General features: G+C 51.8%; 1 protein-coding gene across 2 annotated transcripts in view; it reads right to left on the reverse strand.

Moving 5' to 3' along the window:
• LOC133354559 (calcium/calmodulin-dependent protein kinase type II delta chain-like) overlaps nt 1-21797 on the reverse strand; it is an 88210-nt gene that overhangs the window by 31349 nt on the left and 35064 nt on the right. The window lies entirely within an intron of this gene.

Genomic DNA, 21797 nt, shown 5'->3' on the forward strand with positions numbered 1-21797 from the left:
GGGTGGGGGGTGCACAGACGTGGGAACATAGAATTACAATAGGATTGCAAATCGCATGTTTGGGATGGCGACAAGCGGTTTAATAACTGAATGCGCCCGCAGATTATTGCCAAGTGTGGAACAGCAAACGACAATTGAACGACAAGGCCGCATTTTCCCTGCCGGCAATCGGTCGAAAGGATAAAATTGTTCAAGGGCATCTGAGGCTGCGGACATCCACCACCAAAAGGTGCAAATGTTTCCCTTTGTAAGAACATCCATTCTCACAATTATCTGGGTTATTGACTTTGGCCATGAAAAATCACTTCCCACATTGTCAGGCCATCGAGGGGGCATTATCGCACTGGGCTGCCAGTTCAGCATCAATTGGGAATCCTTCCCCGTGCACACATTCACCCCCTATCCCCCACCTGTGTTCACCCCCCCACCCCCACCTGTGTCCACCACATTCATCTTCACAGCGAGCGCGATGCATCCAAGCTCTGTAAATTATCCTGTGTGCCAAAACCTGCTCCCTGCGTTTATCTCTCCCCGTGGCTTTTCGGGGTCGGGTCGTGCCACCGTGCGTTGATTCGGCACGACGTCCGACGTTTCGCTCCACGTGCTGGGACCTTCTTCAAGAGCCGAATTGAGCAGCGAAGAAACGGCTCGCGGCACGTGGAGCGAAACGTCATGGCCGGGGGGGGGGGGGCACGCAAAGAAAACACGCTCGGTGGTGCAACAACGAAATCGCATCGGTGGGCCGCACAACCACGAAAAAGCCAAGACGATAGCTGCTCCTGCTCTCGTCGCCATGGTCACAAGCGTCAACAATTTATACAATTTATCTGGGTGGTGGTGGCTTTGCACGTGGTTGCCTGCAATCTAGCATTTCTTCTTTCGCACGGCTGATGTAGATGCAGAGCAACGACTAGAATGTCACATTCAGGTGGTCAAGCCAGACAATCGCGTTGCAGAAGTGGCGGAGTTGCATCGCTGCGACGTCGCCTTCGTATTTGTGGATCGGACATTGCGTCATTACACGTCGTGTGGTCTTGTTCTGGATGACCGCGGTCGCACACCGAAGAGTTTTTATTTTTTCCCATTCGTGCATCAGGTATCAGAATCTGCCACGGATGTTGCGAGACTCCCCCCTTCCCGTGGGCATCGAGGCGCCATACTCTGGCCCGCCACGGGAACGCAGTGCAGCAAAGTGTGGACTAATGACATCTGTCCTTTCTGTATGGGCTAGAGTGTTGCCCCTTCGCATGCCTGGGTAAACACTCTTTGAGAGCGAGTAAATCACGTGCACGTCATAAGCTTACATCATTTGTTTGTTTTAACCGAGAAGAGAGACGTCCCAAGGAGGCAGCAACGGTTAGCACGATAGGCAACGTACAGTGCGAAAGAAGTTCAACACACATACATATATAAATTGACTTTGGGCTTTAGGAAACAATTTTTACAATGTCTCCACTGGAAATACACACCGTTCTCCGCGTGTAATTATATTGTGTAAATGACCCAGTAAATTACAGGTCGTGATTAATAGCAGCTATGCCACTGCAGCTCGGCCTGGCGCGTTAAACACTTGAGCTGGCGTGAGTGTGTGTGTACGTGTGTGTACACGTGTGTGTACACGTGTGTGCGTGTGTGCGCGTGTGTGTGTGTACGTGTGTGTGTGTGCACGTGTGTGTGTGTGTACGTGTGTGTGTGTGTGTTACGAGTATCTGAACCGGTCCCGGGCCTCCCCTAGGTCGACTCAGCCTCAAATGAGTACCTGGTGCGGTGTGTAAACATTGCCACTGGGGAGACAAAGGCGGTCGGGCGTGGTGCTGGCCACTCACCCCCTCGTGTACCGTTCCGGCCTTCATAGGTGCTCGCTAACAGCACTTGCCCCAACAGTCTGTTAAGGCTATATGGGGGATCTTTGTCTTTGTCTTTGTGTGCGTGTGTACGTGTGTACGTGTGTGTGTGCGTGTGTGTGTGCGTGTGTGTACGTGTGTGTACGTGTGTGTGTGTACGTGTGTGTGTGTGTGTGTGCGTGTGTGTGTGTACGTGTGTGTGTGTACGTGTGTGTGTGTACGTGTGTGTACGTGTGTGTGTACGTGTGTGTGTACGTGTGTGTGTATGTACGTGTGTGTGTACGTGTGCGTGTGTGCACGTGTGTGTGTGTACGTGTGTGTACGTGTGTGTGTGCGTGTGTGTACGTGTGTGTGCGTCGGGGGAGCTGTAGTGTAGCGGTTACCGCGCCGCGCTCCAAACCCCGGCGTCCCAAGTTCGATTCCTGCTCACGGCCAACACCGGTGATGATTATCTGTACCGACCCTGGGTCTTCCCTAGGGCGACTCAGCCTCAAATGAGTACCTAGTGCGGTGTAAACATCACTACTAGGGAGACAAAGGCGGCCGGGCGTCGTGCTGGCCACCCACCCCATCGTGTGCCATTCCGGCCTTCATCGGTGTTCGCTAACAGCACTTGCCCTGTTAAGGATATATGGGGGATCTTTGTTCATGTAAATGGTAACACTGCGATTTGCAAAATGCATGACGGTCGCAGAGACCCAGGTTTAATTCTCGGTGACGTTCTAAAATCAATGGCGAGCAATATCTGAATCTGTGCTGGGTCTCCAACGTAGGTCAACTCGGGTCTTGAACAATCACCCGCTGCGGTGGGTAAACGTCGACACGAGAGAAACATCGGGGCAAGAAGGCGTGCGCCATTGCAATAGGCGCTCACTAACAGCACTTGCCGCAACAGGCTATAAGGCTATAACGCATTGAATCTTTACCCGTGCGCGTGTGGAAATGATGGCACAGTGGTACAATCACGGAGACCCGAGTTTAATTTCCAGCCAAGTGAGAATTCAAACCTGTCTTGGTCCTCATGTGTTGGTCAACTCGGCCTGAAAATGTGCTCCTGGTGCATTGTGCAAACACCGGGAAAGACAAAGGTGGGCAGCGTGTGACGTTGGCCACACCACCTCTTGCAAACCGACCAAGCCCTAAACAAAGAGAGGCACTCGCGAATGGCACTTGCCCCATTTGATGCTCCCTTTCTCGGATGGCAATTTTTTGTGTGCAAATGCCGCATGCAAATGCCGCATGCAGCAGCAGCAACGATGGGGATCTTCTTCCTCTGTGCAAGCAGCACTGCAATTGTGCAACTGTGCCGCACTGTACCACAGCGTGGTGGGCCAGATGCCCTCTCAACCGCGGCGGCGGCGGCGGTGCGAACCAAAACGCAGCCCGGATTTGATTTTTTTAATCCGCAGAAGCCGGCGCAAAACCGCCACGTTCGCCTTGAGACTACATTCTTTCGGAGAAACTTGGGCGGCCGGGGGATACAATCGCTGCGGTGCATCGTGGGGCTCTTTGCGAGTTTGCCGGAACGGAACGGAGTCTCAAGGCGAACACGCAGTAGTCGTTAGCAGCAGGATTGGGCAAAGCACATTCCGATGGAGTAGGCTCCTTCCCAAAAAATAAAATAACTCGAGACTTCCGAGGCAGACTCTCTCTGGCTACAGGAAGATGTGTGTATCGATGCCTTAGTGATTGTGAAGAATTGCCCCCGCCCCCCGCCACACACAAAGGCACATGAAGTGCGAAACACATTTATTTTGACATTTGCATTGCTGGGTGCAAACATTTGTGGCGCGTCTCTACTCTGTGCTTAATTTCAGCCGCAACAGTCTGGACTCATATTGGCAACAACACATGTATCCCATCTGAACTGGTCTTAAACCTATTCATAGGACTATAGAAATTTAGGGTATAGTATAGGATTACTATGTATAGGGTGCAATGGCGGTGATATATTACCGTAACTACCTCGCCTCGTATGCAAGAGGTCGTGGGTTTGATCCCGACGACTCTATATTTGGAGTTTGCATGTTGTGCCCGTGGTCACGTGGATTTTTTTCTCCGGATCCTCCGGTTTCTCCCTCCACATTTAGAAACAAGCATTTAAATTATTTGGCTGCTATACATCTACATGGTATAAGCCACTTAATTGAGCTATCTAACTCGATTCTGAAAACGAGCTACAGTATATCGTTCAGTGGGCCCTACCATGTAAAATATAAAGTTTAGTTTAGTTTGAGTGTACCTTGGACTCTAGCGGCCGTGCCTTACACCGATAATCTTTACTCCAAACTGCACGATCTGGAGAATACGATAATACGTGTATTAATATTTTATATGGAGAATACGGTAATATGCGTCTTATTATTTTAAACGAAGTTGCTCTGGCAGACACGTGCACAAATTGTGCACTAGCGTGGGTGGGGGGGGGGGGAGCACTCATGTGAGGGAAGTTGCAGGCTTGTGATAAGGCACCAGGGCCTATTTAATCTCATGCGGAATATCACCAATTAGGGACCGGCGCTCAAAGGAGGCTGCTTAACGTGGTCTGGCCGGGATCACTCTGTTAAAATGGCAAAGACGTTGAAATAAAAAGTACCAAAAATTAATTCTGCTGGTTTCAACATGTTTTCCTTCTTACCAAGCACGAAGTGGTAATTGTACAGAAGTGTTTCACAGTGGCAGCACCCACAGTAAAGGGGAAGTGCCGAGTTTAGACTCGCAAGGCGATACCGTATTTTTTCTTCCTGTTACGCCACCAAGCCAAATATGAGAAGTTTTTATCTGTAGTCCGATTAGGGTTACCACCTGTCCGAGTTGTATGCAGTCATGGACAATTTTCATCTGTGTTCAGGTGGCAGCAGGAATTGATTTGTAACCGAGATCTTTTGTTACCACGATTGCCGTGTTGAACCTTACACTGCACAGTTTTCGCAACAGACGAAATGTCCACGTTTGGGTCCACAGTGGACAAGGTGGCAATCCCTCATTTCTGACGAATGGCAAATCCAGACCGCGTTAGAGCGCACGCTTGCTTGTATAGGGAGCAGTGACACGCCAAGTGACAATCTCGTTGACCCACGGTCACTCCTGGGAAACGCACACAACACCGGGCGAATATTCAGGGCATCCGTAAACCTTAGCTGGACGTGCCCTTGAGTGGACTCGGCCTCACGTGGGCAGCTTGTTGGCGGTGTCGTCAACGGCTCCACATACAAGTACGTCAGCCCCCACCGAGCTTCACAGCGCTGTTTCAGTGACCGCTCACTGAAATGGCTCATCACGTGGAAATTTAAAGCAGCAAAAATTCTCGAAGCGCATGTCGATTCTAAATGTGGAGGGAAAAAAACGTGGGACCTGGAGAAAAATCCACGCTACAATGGGGAGAGAGAAAACATGCCAACTCAAAATATACAGCAGGCGTCAGGGTCGGGATCGAACCCACGACCCCCTGCATACCAGGAGGTCGTGGGTGCTGGCCACCCACCCCCTCGTGCCGTGCTGGTCTTAATGAGCGCTCGCGAACAGCACTCTCTCCCACCAGCGTACCGTCTCTGTGCAAATCACGCGTGAGTGTGTGCGAGAACGCACACGTTCCTGTAGGCCCGACTAATCGGAGGCACACGAAGGAAAAAAGTCTCGGGGTGAATTTTCCACGCTCATGCTAAGGCAATTGCACTTTGCAGAAATAAAAATGAAAAATAAAAAAATCTCGCAAAAAGCACTTCCACCACCACCGCCACCCACCCACCACATGAATCAGCCAGCACGGATCCATCCGCTCATCTCACGTCCACCCACACAGCCTCCTGCGTCCCACTCTCACGAGCACAAAGATCTCCCCCAATCACCGCCTTTGACGACCGCCCGTTTAAAGGCCCAAGGGCGAGCACCCATTAAGGCCAGGACGGCACACAAGTGGGCGGCGGGGGCAAAGTGGTGCAGCCGCCTTCCTCTTCCCACTCCTGATGGTGGTGACGCAACTCCACGCCGGAGTCATTATTCAAGGCCGAGTTGACCCCGAGAGAGTCAAAAGTTCCGATTCTTATTGCGAAAGGTTGTGGGCCGGATAAGTGTGCGAAGAAGCGCGGAGAGGTGCATGCTTGGAACTGCACTGATGTACAGGGAGAGGAAGACGTCGCTTAGAGAAACGTGCGCCATTTCGAGACGTCATTTAGAAAAGTAAGGGGGGTCCCCGGGGACGCAGGCGTCGTTAGGAGGGATGATGGCCGGCAGTCGAGACGAATTAGAGAGTGAGCAGTCAAAGTAGGGGACCGCTATCAAGATGCAGGGGCGATGGATGAATGCAGCTCGAGTGCAGGAGCCAAAATAGATGGATTGTTAGACCGCAAGACTTTAGGAGGAGACATGGTGATGGCTTTGGGAGTCCTCCATTCAGCAGTGGATAGATCATGGCTAATGGTGATGATATGATGAACGCAATCGGTTTACGTAATCCGTGTAGTCATGAGAAGCTCCGCATTCTAACAGAAAAATAGATATTCTTGCATAAAGTTGCGACCATGAACTGTGACAATCGGGAAGAGAGTGGCGAGGTCAGGAATCGAACCGGAGGTCACTGGCGGAGGTCACTGGCGTTGTAGCGTGTTTCAACAAAAATCTTAAAATACCTACCAGGTATTTACCATTGGAAACAGCCCCGTACATGTGACGCCTGTGCTATGGAAACATGTCATGTTAATTACCAGCAGAGCAGGGCCACTTTTTACGAGAGATGATGGCGAAATAGGTGGGAGGGTGGCTTTAATTGAAGAAACACTGCCCCCCCCCCCGTGGCCCCTGCGTGTAAACGCAAACTGTACACCGCGCGGCAGCTCGCTCCCATCACCAAACTCCTCCGCCACGGAAACAAAAATCTCCCTGTGAGCCCACGCAAAGAACGTGTCATGGGCACACGTTGCGGTGGCGAGATGTTAACTACCTCGCTTGGTACGCAGGAGGTCGTGGGTTAGATCCAGACCCCGACGCCTACTGTATTTGGAGCTTGCATGCTCTCCCCATGGTCGCTTCGATTTTTCTCTGGGTCTTCCAGTTTTTCTGCTCCACATTTATCAACGTGCGTTTAGAGTATTTGGCTGCTATGCTATAAATGTCCACACGATAAGCCACTTCGTTGAGCTATCATTTGTGGCCAGGTCGCTTCTGAAGAAGAGCTATGAAGCTCAGTGGGCCTTGCCTGGTAAAATATGAATGTTACATAGTAATAGTTGACCTCTCCTTGTCTTTGAGGATGCAGCCGCAATTCACCATGTTTTATCCACTGCTGGAGGAACCCCCCCCCCCCCCGTCATCCCTCGCGGTCCTGACATGCCAGAATCAAATCTCACTCCTGCGGCAGGGGAAACCATTGTTGAGACTGCCACGCCTGCCAGGAGATGGAGTCGCATGTCCAGTGTGGTGACCATTCCATCACCTTGGCAACATCCCCGAAGAATCACAATAAAGTGGATACATCGCTACACGCGCCATATCTTATAAAACATAGGCCAACATTATGAACGCCCCCCATTGTTTTAGCCTCTTTGAATCCCACCCCCCCCCCCCCCCGTTGACATCAACAGCACTGGATGTTTGTTGTTTTCAGGCTGAGTTGACCAAGGCGGAGGCGGAGGGGGGGCACACGATAGCTCGGGACCACGAACCTTTGATGATTCGCCAACGATGCGCTCGACCAGAAATGAAAACCCGGATTTCTGGCCATGGGGCTTGGCGGGCCTGGTGACGCGATCGCGTTGGGGTCCACATATCGCGTGCAAAGACAAAGATCCCCGTATAGCCTTAACAAGACTGTTAGGGCAAGTGCTGTTCGCGAGCACCCATGAAGGTTTGGATTGCAAACGAGGTAGGTGGCCAACACCACGCCCGGCCGCCTCTGTCTCCCCAATGGTGATGTTTACTCATTGCTCCAGGTACTCATTTGAGGCCGAGTCTACCTAGGGGAGTAATCGTTCACTGGTGTTGGCCATGAGTGGGTATGGAACTCGGGTCGCCGGGTTCGTAGTGCAGCGCGCTAACCACTGTGCCACCGCTCCCTACGTACACACCCACACACCCACACACGCACGCCCACTGATGAAGAACGGACTGCCGGAAAGACGAATGGCATCGTGATTTACAGAGGGACAGACACATGCACAGGCAGCCAGCTATACAAACACAGCCATAAAAATGAACAGATGACATATGGATGGACCGATGGAGACACGAAACATTTAAATCACATATGGACGATACATGCAAATGGAAAGAAAGACATGCAGACACACATGGGCAGAGATGGACAGATGGACGGACGTATGGACACGTGGATATAAAGATGGGCACACAGAAAGAACGACAGCCAAAATTAGCACTTGCCCGCATAGTCGATGAAGAGCTACGTGGGGGTTCTTTGTCTTTGTGCGCTAGGGAGCACAGACACAGGCCTCAATGGGTTACGCCCAGCATGGGAGGGGGGGGCACCACCAGGAGACCACCGGCCAACGTCATCCATCAGCCGACACCGGCGCTTCATCCCTCGCGGGGGGCAGGGGGGGGCTGCAGCTCAGTGGACGGATGAATCGCACGCTGCCGATGAACGCGAGCCTCGAGATTCATCCGGGAGGAATGGTCACGATCCAGTCACGATCCAGTCACGATCCAGTCACGATCTAGTCACGATCCAGTCACGATTCAGTCACGATCCAGTCACGATCTCCATCTATTATTTGCTCTCATTGCAAAACATCGTTGCGTATCCCCCACCCCCCACCCTTTAGTGTCGAGGGGGGTAACGCCGGCACATCATTTGCATAACGATTAGCATAATTTGCAATGGGTACTGCATAGTAACCCAGTCCGGCGAGTGTGGCTAAAAAAAAAAGTGGCTATGCTTGATTTCAATATCAAATATTATATACACTACATACAACTTAAGCAATAAAAATGCTGCACGTATACATATCGCCCCATGCAGTGTTCGAGATACGAGTGGTAAACACAAAAAAACACCCAAAAAATATATAAATCAGCTACAAACATGATGTCATACAAGAATGTGCAAAAATAAGCCATTTTAAATCATTATTCGATTTTTCGGCGTTTTTTAAATTCCAGCGCCCCCCCCCCCCCCCCCCCACAGAGCCGCCGGGTGATCGATGATCTCCCGTTTGTAGCATCTTAATTCCAGGCAAGCATACGACGCAATGCAAGTGGGATTGGGCAGGACCCCTCGCTCGATGGAATGCTTCCTAATGGGTGACACTGGCGACGGAATGGAACCTCCGTGCAGAGAACAAATTTATCCTTTTCTTTGGGCACATCTATTAATTTTGTGGGGGAAATGTGCAGTAAACCCGAGAGCCAAAATCCAACAGTGACCACCAGGGAAGCACAAACGGTGAAACGTAACGTGACATCGCATTGGACTGCGGATAGACCCGGGCAAAGAGTTGAGGAACAAAACAAAAGGGCCACCACCATCGTCGAATCCGTTCTTGTAATAGCGGCCCCGCGTGGCTACGCAAGCGGTCGCTCCCACCCCACACACCACGCCTCCTCTGTTGAGATCATGTTCGCGCAGCGCATTATTTCGAACGGTCAGGGTCACGCGTTTGTTTATTTATTCACCCTTCGATTTTTCATTTTAGATGCATTTTTGTAATCCTCTCCGAGGTCGGGCAATGCAAAGATAGCGGCGGTGGCATCAAACCGGCGGATGCTGCGCGTCTTCACCTGCAGCCAGCGCCGAGCTTTGCGTTTCCCCCCTTGCCACCGCCGCCGCGAACAACGATCGGACCCCGTGCAAAAAAATCCACCCGGGGTTTAATTACCGGCGGCTCCGTCAATGAGCATGGCGGGGAAGGGGTCGCGTAAACTGGCGCTCACGGGCAACTCGCTGCTCCCGTTTGATAATTGGGACAATTTTTTGTTATTTCTACTTACATAGTGTGCCCCAGTGGGCAGTTACCGCACGCGTCATTTAATTCGTGCAAAGAACGCCAGGATTCTGCACACTGCTCCCCCACTCCCCCCAAATTCCCTCCTTTTCTCTGAGCTGCACGAATTTTAGTTTCAATTCCAGAGGGGGCATCTGTCGGGTGGTGCGTGTGCACGAAAAGAGCCGGGACAATATTGGTCATCCTCCTTTTACGGCCCCTTGATGTGCTCCATTCCGATTAAACAGCAAAAAAAAGACAGATCCAGCGTTACAACAGTGTACAATTTGGTTGTATACAGCGTGCCGAGATGCTGTATAAAAACGGTGGACATGGTTATTTTGTCGAGGCAGTCAGTCTCAGGGTAGAAGCAAAGAAGGGCTTGAGAGCCTGGACTTCAACTGATACAGGGAGTAGAAAGCACGGACAGCATGGGCCAACAGAGGAGATGTTGTGACCTCCCACTGAGCAAAAGTTGACCGAGGGATTCGGCAGAAAGTCTCGGTTTGTGGGAGCGATTTTGTGAGATTAGCACGGTCGGCTGCGTACGGTGCGAAAGGCGTTCAACGTACACACGTACATCACGTGGAGCTCTGAGATGACGGATTTGGTCGAGTCCGTAGGAGGAGAAAGTTGCAATCGTCAAAACCCCCGAGGATGCGATTTATCTCCATTGACAGACGACGCTCCGGGCTCCCGGGGCGAGCTTGGGTTGAACGGGACGAAATAATCCGGGGCCTGGTTTTGTTGGCTCGATCCCTTTACCCTGCCCCACACGCGACCCCGGGAGGCTCAACGTTAAATGCGAATTCAATGCAAAGTGATTCGGTATCAATCATTCAATTAAACGGCGCCTGCTCGGGCCACCTGACGCGTGCAATTTCCCCTAACGGAGAGGGCCATTAATGCCTCTCTCCACATCGTTACATTTTACATTTAACCCTCCGTAATTCTAAACCCATCGATTTTGAGCCCTACACATAACAGCTCGTTTTTTTTAAACATCCTCAAGTACCATGTGACAAAAAAATCCATGGCAACCATCCTGACCTCAAAAATTAGATCGGATGATACAACGACGGGCTGCAGAACCCAGACGGTGGAGTTAAAAATAGTGCCGGTGCAAGGTGGCCTGGGTGACTCAGGCGAGCAGCTCCTCCTCGGGTTCTGGGTTCGAGTCCAGGCTCAACGGACCAGCGATTGATCCAATTGTGCCGATGCCACTTGGCTCAGCGGTCGAGCGAGCAGCTCGAAACCTGGTTGGGGGATTGATTCGGTCCCATCATTCTTCTATGGTTTATAAAATAGGTACCACTTTGCGTGCGAAGGTCAACAGTGGTTGTGCCATGGGTAATACATTCATTCGTGGGATTTCCACCGTTGACTCGTGGCTGTAAAAAGCAGATGAGCACCGGCTTCAACGCTCTTTAGAGCAGGGAAGCAATTCAACTCGCTGCCTTGGCTTTTTGATGGTCTCAGCCTGGGCACTGGCAATTATAAAAAAAACATTAAATAAATTAATATTTCCAGTTAATTCACCCAGGTCCAATTTTCAGCGCGAAAATTACTCGAAAAAATATATCAACACGATTGAGATTGAACTGGTAGCGGCGCGCTGCGCGATAAATCCGACGACGTGCGATAAATCCCAAGCCATTGGCCAATGTCAGCGGCGAGTGATATCACAGAACCGTTCCTGCGTGCCCCCCTCCTCCTTTCCACCAACCCACGCTGACCAGCGTGGTGAAGTATGGTCATACAACCACCACGGCTGGAGGAGGGTGGAGGGGGGGGGGCTTTCATCCAGCAGTGGATTGACACCGGGGGCTGTCTATTGTTTTATTCCACCACCACACAACTCGAGGTGATACGACGGCCACTGCGTCGTCGATGCACACGTGCGGCGCATCGTTTTGGTCGCTCCACTGCTGGACTGAAAGTACACGTGCAGCCCACACGTTGTAGGGGGCCATGCGGGATATTTGACCATACTTCACCACACTGGTCAGTCTGGGTAGGGGGGGTAAGCAGAACAACAAGAGGTGTTGCTGCACTATCCTCTACTGCCCACAATGCCCTCCTGCACGTCGTCTTTTCGCGCATTTTGGTCACCCATCTGAGCAATATCCAGGCTCCATGCCGCTTAGCCTCTAGGAACCGACGAGGCTGAGCACATTCGGCATGATGTGGTCACAGGCCCTGAACTCGTATTGCATTACAAGTGTGTGCGACCGGCATCAACAGGTACCGCCGCCGCCACCATCGTCGTTTATTATTTATAATCGCGCCTCTTATGCAGCGTATATCTCGAGGCGCCAGTGGTGTAACAAGACCGCTGAAATGATCGTCACGCCGCGTCTTTCACGCTCACCTGAAAAAGAGGCGCAGCCCCGCAACTGGCTGCCCACGCCGCTGCTGGTGGAAGGGGCACTCCATTGCAAGGAGCTCTAGAGAGGCAACTCCTCCATGTGGAGCAAACTATTCCTATTTACTTCTAAACCATTTTATTTTATTTAAACCAGATAAGGCCCACTGAGGTTATATAGCTATTTTTCAGAGGCGACCTGGCCAATTAAGTGGCTTATATCATGTGGAAATGTATAACAGCCATACTATACATTTACTCTAAACGCATGTCGATTCTAAATGTGGGAGGGAAAAAAACCTGGAGGACCTGGAGAAAACTCCACGCGACCACAGGGAGGTAACATTCAAACTCTAAACATACAACGGGGGTCAGTGTTTGGATCGAACCCATGACCTCCTGCATACCAGGCGAGATATTTAACATCTCGGTCCCGCTGCGCTCTGGTTCGAGGTGGGAGTGTACCCACACTTTACCCCACCACACACGTCCTGCCGATCGACTAATTGTAGCGAATCTATACTGCCGGTCGGACGGAGCTGGCGGGGAGAGGATTTTTTTAAGAAAGTCGAACCGTTGATTCAACGGCTGCACCAGGAGATCGAAGTTGAACCGGCGACCCCTGGATTGCAAGTCCAGCGTGCTGCTAGCCACTGCACCATATTGTTTTTTCTCAATAATGAAGATTTAGATTCACACAAGAAGTCAGCGAGGGGGGGGGGGCAGACCCCCGCTGCTTATCTGCAAGACGGCGCATATTAAATTTAATTGGGTTGAGTGTCTTGTGTTACGTCAATTATGTTGAAAAAAAAAGACGGACAGATATACACGTCTGCTGTGTCAGCTTGCAGAGATCAACCTTCTCCTCCCCCCTCCCCCCGTGCTTTGTGCCACCTCGATCCGTTATCCACAAACCCCCACCCTCCCGCCACCCCAGGGCTCAATTTAAACTCGATGCAACAGCAGCTCCAAAAACCCTGCATGCCCATTGGCTAACGGGACATGCTTTCAATTGTGATAGATGCACACCCTTTGATACGCCAACACACGCGCGCGCGCACCTGGAGGGCATGACACACGCACACAACAACCACAAACAATGCGCAGTTTGCTGTGCGAACAGTCTCATCGGGCGCATCAAAACGTTACGGGTTGATTTTGTCACACGCGTTTTGAAAAGGACGTTTGCAAATAGCGTGCACGGCGAAACGCATGTCATCAACTCGGCTGCCGGGACAACCCCGAATCGTTAAATCATGTTTATGGGTCGCGCTCCGACTCCGGTTTACGGTAAAGTTAGAGGCGCAGCCCTGCAATTTCCTGCTCACGACAACTCCGAGTGGAAGGGGCCCCTCCCCACTCGAGGGTGCTCGAGAGAGGGGTGTTGCTGCCTCACTTTCACGCTGGCCAGACGCCTGGGGACAAGGTGGGAGTTCCCACGTCTTAGCCCACCACCACCACGTGACCTGGGACAAGGTGGGAGTTCCCACGTCTTAGCCCACCACCACCACGTGACCTGGGACAAGGTGGGAGTTCCCACGTCTTAGCCCACCGCCACACGTGACCTGCCCGACTGCCTGTGGCCCATCTATTTATACCACTGGGTGGACAGAAGGTGGTAGAAGGATTTAATACAAAGTGACAGATTTTGTTTTTATACTCTTTGGTTCTTTCGGTAAAGTCACGTAGGTGAAAATAAAAAAAAAAGAATAAAAATAATTAAAATAATAGAATAAAATAAAAATGAAAATAACTAAATTAAATCACAACGTTTCGGAAGCAACACAAGCAACACACGAAACCGTCGTGATTTCATTTAGTTATTTAAAAAAAATCCACCTACGTGACTTTACCGAAAGAATCAAAAAGTATGTATGGATCCTTGCAGGTCACGAAAACTTCAAATCTAGAATTTTGTTTTTATTTACGTTAAAATGTGATTCGTAATGTTCAGCATCTTGAGATGCAATTTGGGATGATTTACGAAAAATGAAACTTTTATTGTTTCAGCTGCTGCGCCGGGAGGTCAAACCGGCAACCTCCGAAATTCAACTTGGGTGTGCATACCCCATAACAACATGGCAGAATCCATGACTCATGGTAAAAATATATAATAATACAACGTATGTATGTTGAACTTCATTCGCACCGTACGTAGCCAACCGTGCAAAAATCGGAGGTGCGACTAAAAAAATAATCTCCACGACTCGACGGACGACGTTTCACTTGAAACGGGATGCGGAACGACGTCCCCGCCTTGCCGCAGGAACGTGGAGCGACGCGATCTGGCGCGGGTTCTCCCCAAACAGCATCCCTCGCGCAAATGAGCCACCCACCTCACCCCCCCCACCACCCCATGGACGCATCTTCCTTGTTAAGCGAATGACGAACACCGCTCGAGGAATTCTCCATCAATCACAACGCCGCTCTCCTGCCCCGCGGTGGCGGCGACAACGGCACGAGGAGAATGGTTGTAGATCTCGCGTGCGGCGGCAGCCTCCGAATTGTGGAAAATCCCCGACGGGGAGAAACAAAAAAAATCATCCGACCCGTGCTCGTGTTGGTTGTGGAACCCAGGACCTTTGAGGATAAAGCTTCCCTTTCATCCACCCTCGCCCCACCGCCGCCCCCACCGGGTGTCCCCGCATCTCCCCCCCCGCACCCCCAACTCTGCCCCGTGTCCAGAGCTCTCATCACCCCCCCCCCGCTCCCTCCGCGTGGCCTACATAACGCTCGCGAGCGACTGCACCATAGCGGAGGGTGCCGTACACACGATTTGACACATTGAGGCTGGCGTTCCCAGCCGGGACACTCCTTCCCGGGCGCGTGGCGCGCGGCGCGCGCCGGGCGACAGAAATCTTCAGGTGGCGGCCGTCGGCCGCCACGGCGGAGTGGAGACGCACAACGTGACCACTCTCGGGGCGTGAACGCACGCGGACACAAAGACAAAGGTCACCCCCCCCTCCCCCGTAGAGCCGCAACAGACTTTTTGGGGCAAGTTCTGTTAAGCGAGCACCTATAACGGCCGGCACTGCACAATATAGGGGGGTGGCCATCTCCACACCCGACCACCTTTGTCTCCCCAGTTGGCAATATTTACCCACCGCACCAGGTACTCCGTTGAGACCGAGTCGACCTAGGAGGAGGCCCAGGACCAGTAAAGATAATGGTTACTGGGATTGGTTGGCCGTGAGCAGGAATCGAACTCGGGTGACCGTGTTTGTAGCGCAGTGCGCTATCCGCGACACCACCGCAAGCTTTGAGATCGTGTATTGTCCCCCCCCCCCCCTCTCTCACGAGTATAAACTAGGAGCCAAGCGAATGAGGATTGATCGCGGGATGCTCGGAGCGCTTTCCATCTTCTCCTGTTGCCAAGAAGAAAAAAACCTTGTGGTTCTTTGTCAACGTGTCGTTCTTAATATCTGGTGACATATTTACTTCAATTTGCCGATCTTGTATTATGAACTTCTTTGTTGTTGATAATAATGATCAGACATATTTTACAATGCTTTGTTGCAAACCCTTTTTTTTACGGACAATGTAACCATCGTCTGCCATTGGTCAATCCACTGCTGGGTGAAGGCCTCCCCGAGTCGCCACCACATATCACGATCCACCTGCCGCGCCTGCACACGACCTCATTGCATCGCTCCGTCTCGACGACGAACGTGCTCCTCAGATGCAACAAAAACAAAACGGGTATCATTTTCCCTTTTTGCTTAAAATATCTCCGTGTTTTTTCTTTGTCCCAAAAACATAAACAGATGGAAGATAAAAACACAGATAAGCAACGAGAGGTCTAAATGGAAAACAAATTACAAAATCGATAAAAGATAGATAAAAGGGGACAAACCCAAACAATGACATTTTCTGAAACGGAATCATACGTGACCTTTTCGGAACGCTCCCCCGCTCGGTTTGCGAGACGGTAACGCGCCGGGCTGACGACACCCCTCGTGCGCCTCGCGCAGCACTCGCTGCGCCGTGTTATGGGATTCTTAAAAGGAAAATAAGAATGAAATAAACTAGAGGATGCCTGCTAAATAAAATAACAGTTGCGATAAAGAGAGACCGTGGGATCAGAAGAGGCCTCCGCTACAGTCCCTCCTCTCCCCCCCGTTCCGCATACTTAAAGCGATGCTCCCGGAGGATTTACGCTCGAGAACATTTTCATGCAATGAAATGAGAACGGCACACGCGCACACAACACACGCAGGAGCAAGGACACCCACGCACACAAAGACTAAGACCTCCCTTATAGCCTTAGTAGACTGTAGGGGCAAGCACTGTTAGCGAGCATCTATAAAGGCTGGCACGGCACACAAGGGGGTGGGTGGCCAACACTACGCCCGGCCGCCTTTGTCTCCCTAGTGGCGATGTTTGCACATCGCACCAGGTACTCATTTGAGGCCGAGTCGACCTAGGGGAGGCCCAGGACCGGTTCAGATAATCGTCACTGGTGTTGGCCGTGAGCGGGAATCGAACCCGGGTGGCCAGGTTCGTAGCGCAGCGCGCTAACCGCTACACCAGCGTTCTAAACAATAAGCCACCGTGCACACACACACACACAGTGTTTATTTCATCCAAAACTTAATTTGAAATTTGGAACACCGATTGCCGCTGGCACTGTGCAACCGTGGCCCAGGAATAGATCCCGCTGTCGTGATGATATTCACGCCAAGGCCAACACACAATTTGATCGGTGTCCGTGGACACACACACACACACGTGTTGTGCAAGGATACGTGCGTAACATGCCAAGGCGTCACGATCGGTGCAGGGAAGCCCCCAGCACGGTGTCTAGGGCAGAATTTTAATGAGACAGCTCATTAAGAGCTCCCGACAGATTCAGCAGCAGCAGCAGTAACAGCACCAGCAGCCAATGTGTCATCCAATCCTGCATCACAACCCCAACCCACCCACCTCAGCTTCGCTCCAAAAACTCCCAAATATACAACTTCCACAGCTCTCCTGCACCCCAAAGTCATCCGCAATGCCATACCCCCCCCCCCCCCCCCCCCGTGTGTCCTCAACATACTGTTGGGGCAAGTGCTTAGCGACCGCCTATGAAGGCCGACAGGGCACACGAGGGGGTGGGTTGCCAGCACCACGCCCGGCCGCTTTAGTCTCCTAGGTCGACGCAGCCTCATTTTAGCCGCATTTGAGGCCGAGTCGACCTAGGAGGGGCGGCCCAGGAACCGGTTCAATGAGTCGTCACTGGTGATGTTGGTGGCCGCGAGCGGGAATTGAACTCTGGTGGCCGGGTTCGTCGCGCAGCGGCTCCCATCACAATCACCACCAGCACCAGCGGCCAGCGGCACCAGCGGCGGCGGCAGCAGCAGCGGCTCTCCCGTCGGAATCCCCCCCGACCTGTTCTGCGGCATCCCCCTCCTCCCCACCGCGCCAGGCAGGAGAATCCACTCGCGCAGACGCACAGCCTCGCCCGCTCTCGGGCTTGAATGATGGCCGAATGATTCCATCCCCGCCGCCGCTATCGCTCAGCCTAAATATAGCAGCAGCCCCCCCCCCTCGTTTGCATCGACCGCATCTGCATTTTGATGCCGCCCCGAGACCACACCGCACAGCAGCCGTCTATAGCCTCCCAGAAAACGGGGAGAGAGACATTGAAATAAAAATAATAAAAAATAAACCACCGGGCGAGGCTTTTGTTTCACACCGGGGTTTGTGACCGTGCCTTTTGCGGACGACGTGTGGCTACGATGTTGCTTCGTTTTGCGATGCCCCGTGGCGTGGAGGGGGTTGTGCTCGGACGACCCGAGTTCGATCCCCGCTCGCGGCCAATGGCTGTGGCGAGTAGCGCCCCTGCTGCTGCTGCTGCGGAGCCTGCAGGCTCGGCGGACTCCTCAGCCTCGTCCAGGAGGCGCTGCTGGGATTGCGCAATGCACCGGCAAATAAAGGGCAGCAGAGCGCGGTGCTGGCCACCCACGACCTTCATCCCGGTGCTGCTTGCCCCCCCCCCAGCCGCGTGCTCAAGGCGACGCGGGAGATTATTTGCCGTGCGCTGTGGCGACATCGCCATCGTTCGTAGTTGCGCCCTGTAGCCAGGCATTGAACCTAGGTCGTGGCCGAGTGGGGGGTTATTTGTCCCGTACTTGACCACGCTGCTCAGAGTTGGATGAACGCAGGGCCGAGGAGACAAGACGCATGTAGCTCACTGATGCACAGTTCTCGATGGCTTTCGCGGTCCTGCCCTCTGGTGCCCACCTCACATCGTTCCACAGCCGAAAACACCGCGGTGGATTGGAGATGTTAACCACCATGCCGGATTTACAGGAGGTTGTGGGTTCGATCCCGACCCGGACCCCTGTATATGTTGTTTGCATGTCCTCTCTCCCCGTGGCTGCGTGGATTATTCTCCGGGTCCTCCTGTTTTTTCCCCTCCACATCTAGAAACTTGCGTTAAGGGGAGTTGACTGCTCAACATTTCCACATACGCCACTTTTTTGAGCTGTCATTTGTGGCCAGGTCACTGTAAAAAAGAGCTACATAAGCTCAGTGGGCCTTACCTGGTAAAATAAAAAGATATAGTTTCGTTTACAATCGTTTTACACCTGCTACGAACGGTGGCCAACCATCAAAGTACGATAAAGGCTCAATCTTACTCCGCCGCGGAGATCTCATGAGATTCGGGCGCATTCCGGGTGATGTGACCATACGCACGTACACGTGTATACAAACATAAACGTTTCTAGCCACACAAACAGCTTTATTTCCAGCCACTGGCGTTACCTAAAACCACACACTGTACCGTGTTTATTACATATCGATTGATCGATTGAGTAGCCAAGAGATTGATGTCTGCTATTGAAGCAGGTGACAGCCGGTTGAGAATCGCTATCGCTATCGCGAGCGAGACCCTGGCGAACCATAACTTCACAGGTGGACACCGTTGTCACATTTGAGGTTTCAGTTGCTTTGTGTTTAAAACATTTTAAATTGTGGGGTAGATTTTAATCCGGTCACATTGCTCGCAGTAGACCAGGCTTGCAAATTATGAACCGCGTCGTAATCGGAGATGCCATCATCCTTGAAGGCTTGGACACTGAGTAAAGATACGTTACACATTTCCGCATTGTTACACGGGGGAAATGTTGGTCAGCAAAATGACGCTGGGCATCGGGGGGAGGGGGGCGATGCGAAGTGCCACCCCGAGAGAGAGACACGGCCACTGACAAGAGGTGAAAACAGAGGCACGGAGGGAGAGCGAGAGCCTCGGGAGACAGATAGAGAGGGGGAGGGGGGGACACGAGGAGAGAGGCAAGCGGAGACTCAAGATGCAGAGGGAGATGGACAGAGACAAACACGAAGAGACGGTCTCGTGGGATATCCAGTCACATCATAGTCGGGGGGGGGGGGGGGGGATGCGTAAAGAAGTGGGGGCCCTGTTCACATGCAAATGCTGCGCTGCACTAAGACAACGCTGCCCACCGCGGTGCAGGCTTCCACGTTCACCGAATCACCGGGGCCAGCGTGACGCACGACGCCTTCATTTGCATCCGGACGGCGAGTACGGGCAGAGAGATGGGGATCGCAGAGCCCGGGGGGGGGGTGAACGAGGGCTGGGGTGTTGAGAAACCCCGGCATCGATGCCGGCGTGAAGGAGGAGGGTGCAGTAGAAGAAGGGGGACTTCTCTCCGGGGTCACTGCACCCCATTGACCCCGGGAAAGGTTTTAGTTGAAAACTGATTGGTCGGACGAAAGGACGGGCGAATCGAGCAGAACGCTCGCTGCGTGCGCATTCTCGGGATTAGTGGAGGCCCCTCTCATCCTCCTGTCGGAGCTCTCCACGAACTGGCGGCCTTCGCTCGGGCACCAGACGGGCCCGCCCGTTGACATTCACGTCGTAATCTTGCAAGGGAGACCTTAATTAACGTAATTGCATGAGAACATTTCAGCAAAATCTAATTTAATTAAATTAGACGGCTGGGAATGTTTGCGCTTCGGATTTTGGATATGGCAAAGGTGCACAAACGATCAGCTCCAGTGCGTCATATTACGCAAATGTTACATTTTTCTTTTTTATTGGGCTCTTTATTGCCAATTAGATGAAAGCTGTGCTCACCGCGGGTCATGTCAGGAGATGGAGAACTCCCACAGCTTAGCAGTGCGCACCGCTCCGTTGTCAGAATGACTCCGCAAGTTGATGTTTCAAGAGCTACTTCTGGAGTCACTTTGTAAGAGGGCCCTCTCTCTTATCCACCCTCCGGAGAACAAAGACGTCACGAGAGAGTCCATCGCTGTGTCCGTGTTGACGATCCGTGTCACGATATGCGCCGATTGAAAAACTCCTCTTCGTGATCAAGTTCAGATTTTCTAACCTGCACTTATTCACCCCTTCCTATCATTGTGATCCCGATCTGCCATACTATTACATGACCCTTGATACCGGTGTAGAATATTAATGTGAAGCTTTTCTCAGGCCCGATTGAGAGCGTGTGATCAAAAGGCAGAAATACATTTGTGAAATCCAGGTAAGGCCCACCAAGCTATTCTTTCTCAAGCGACCTGGCCATAAATGACACCTCAACAAAGTGGCTTATCGTGTGGGAATTTACAGCAGCCAAACCATTTAAAATGCATGTTTCTAAATGTGGAGGGAAAAACCGGAAGACCCAGACAAAAATCCATACGACCACGGAGAGAGACACATGCAAACTCCAAAAATACAGGGGTCACGATCGGGCCTCTCTCTCTCTCTCCATGGACCATCTTCTTTCCACGACACGTCAGCGAGCAGGTTCTTCTCTTCTTCTCCATGCGTGATATTGCATGTACTGTATGTTGAGCTTTTTTTGCACTGTACGTAGCCAACCGTGCGAATCGCAGGTGCAGAAATAATCATTCTAAATAATATTACTTAAATAACATTGCATTGGGATACTTCCCAGTTGATTTCATTTGTTCAAATTGCTTACCTACCTAATTGCGTGGTCTTCCCCAGATTATTGTGCACAGACTTTTTATTTTATATATTCCGAGATTTGTTTTATTGCAGCCTCATGGATTAGATCTCAGTTGTTTAAAAATGACTTCATTTATTATTTCCTGCCCGATATGGAAATATTATGGAGATGAATACCTGGCCATCTCCTGAACAATTGAATAATAAAGCACACAGTGACCAGCCTTGATATTCAGGACACGCCGCATGGATGTGTCATGTTCGCATGTTATATTTTTATGGATGCAAATCAACGTCTCTTGCACCACTGCAAGTGAAATTTAATGATTTTCTGAGGAGGCATACCGCGCATGTGCGCGCGCATAACACATGCACATGCGCACGCACACAACACATGCACACTCGCATGCTGTCAACAAACAATAACAATAGACCACCATTTGTTGCGAGGTGATGGGGATGTCCCCGCAGTGCTTGTGCCAGGCTACGTGTGCCCAGAGGCCACGTGACACAAAGTGTCTCAGGCTCAGTGGCAGGAGGTCATGGAACAGATCTAGGTGTCAACCCAATTAGATTCAAAGACACCCCCCCCCCCCCCATATAGCCTAAACATGACTGTTGGGGCAAGTGCTTATAGCGAGCACAGATTAAGACCGGTATGGCACACGAGGCGGTGGGTGACCAGCTCCACACCTGACCACCTTTGTCTCCCCAGTGGCGATCATTACACA

This window comes from Lethenteron reissneri, chromosome 47, assembly GCF_015708825.2.
Source record: "Lethenteron reissneri isolate LAM-NWPU_2019-01 chromosome 47, ASM1570882v1, whole genome shotgun sequence".
NCBI classification, from domain to species: Eukaryota; Metazoa; Chordata; class Hyperoartia; order Petromyzontiformes; family Petromyzontidae; genus Lethenteron; species Lethenteron reissneri.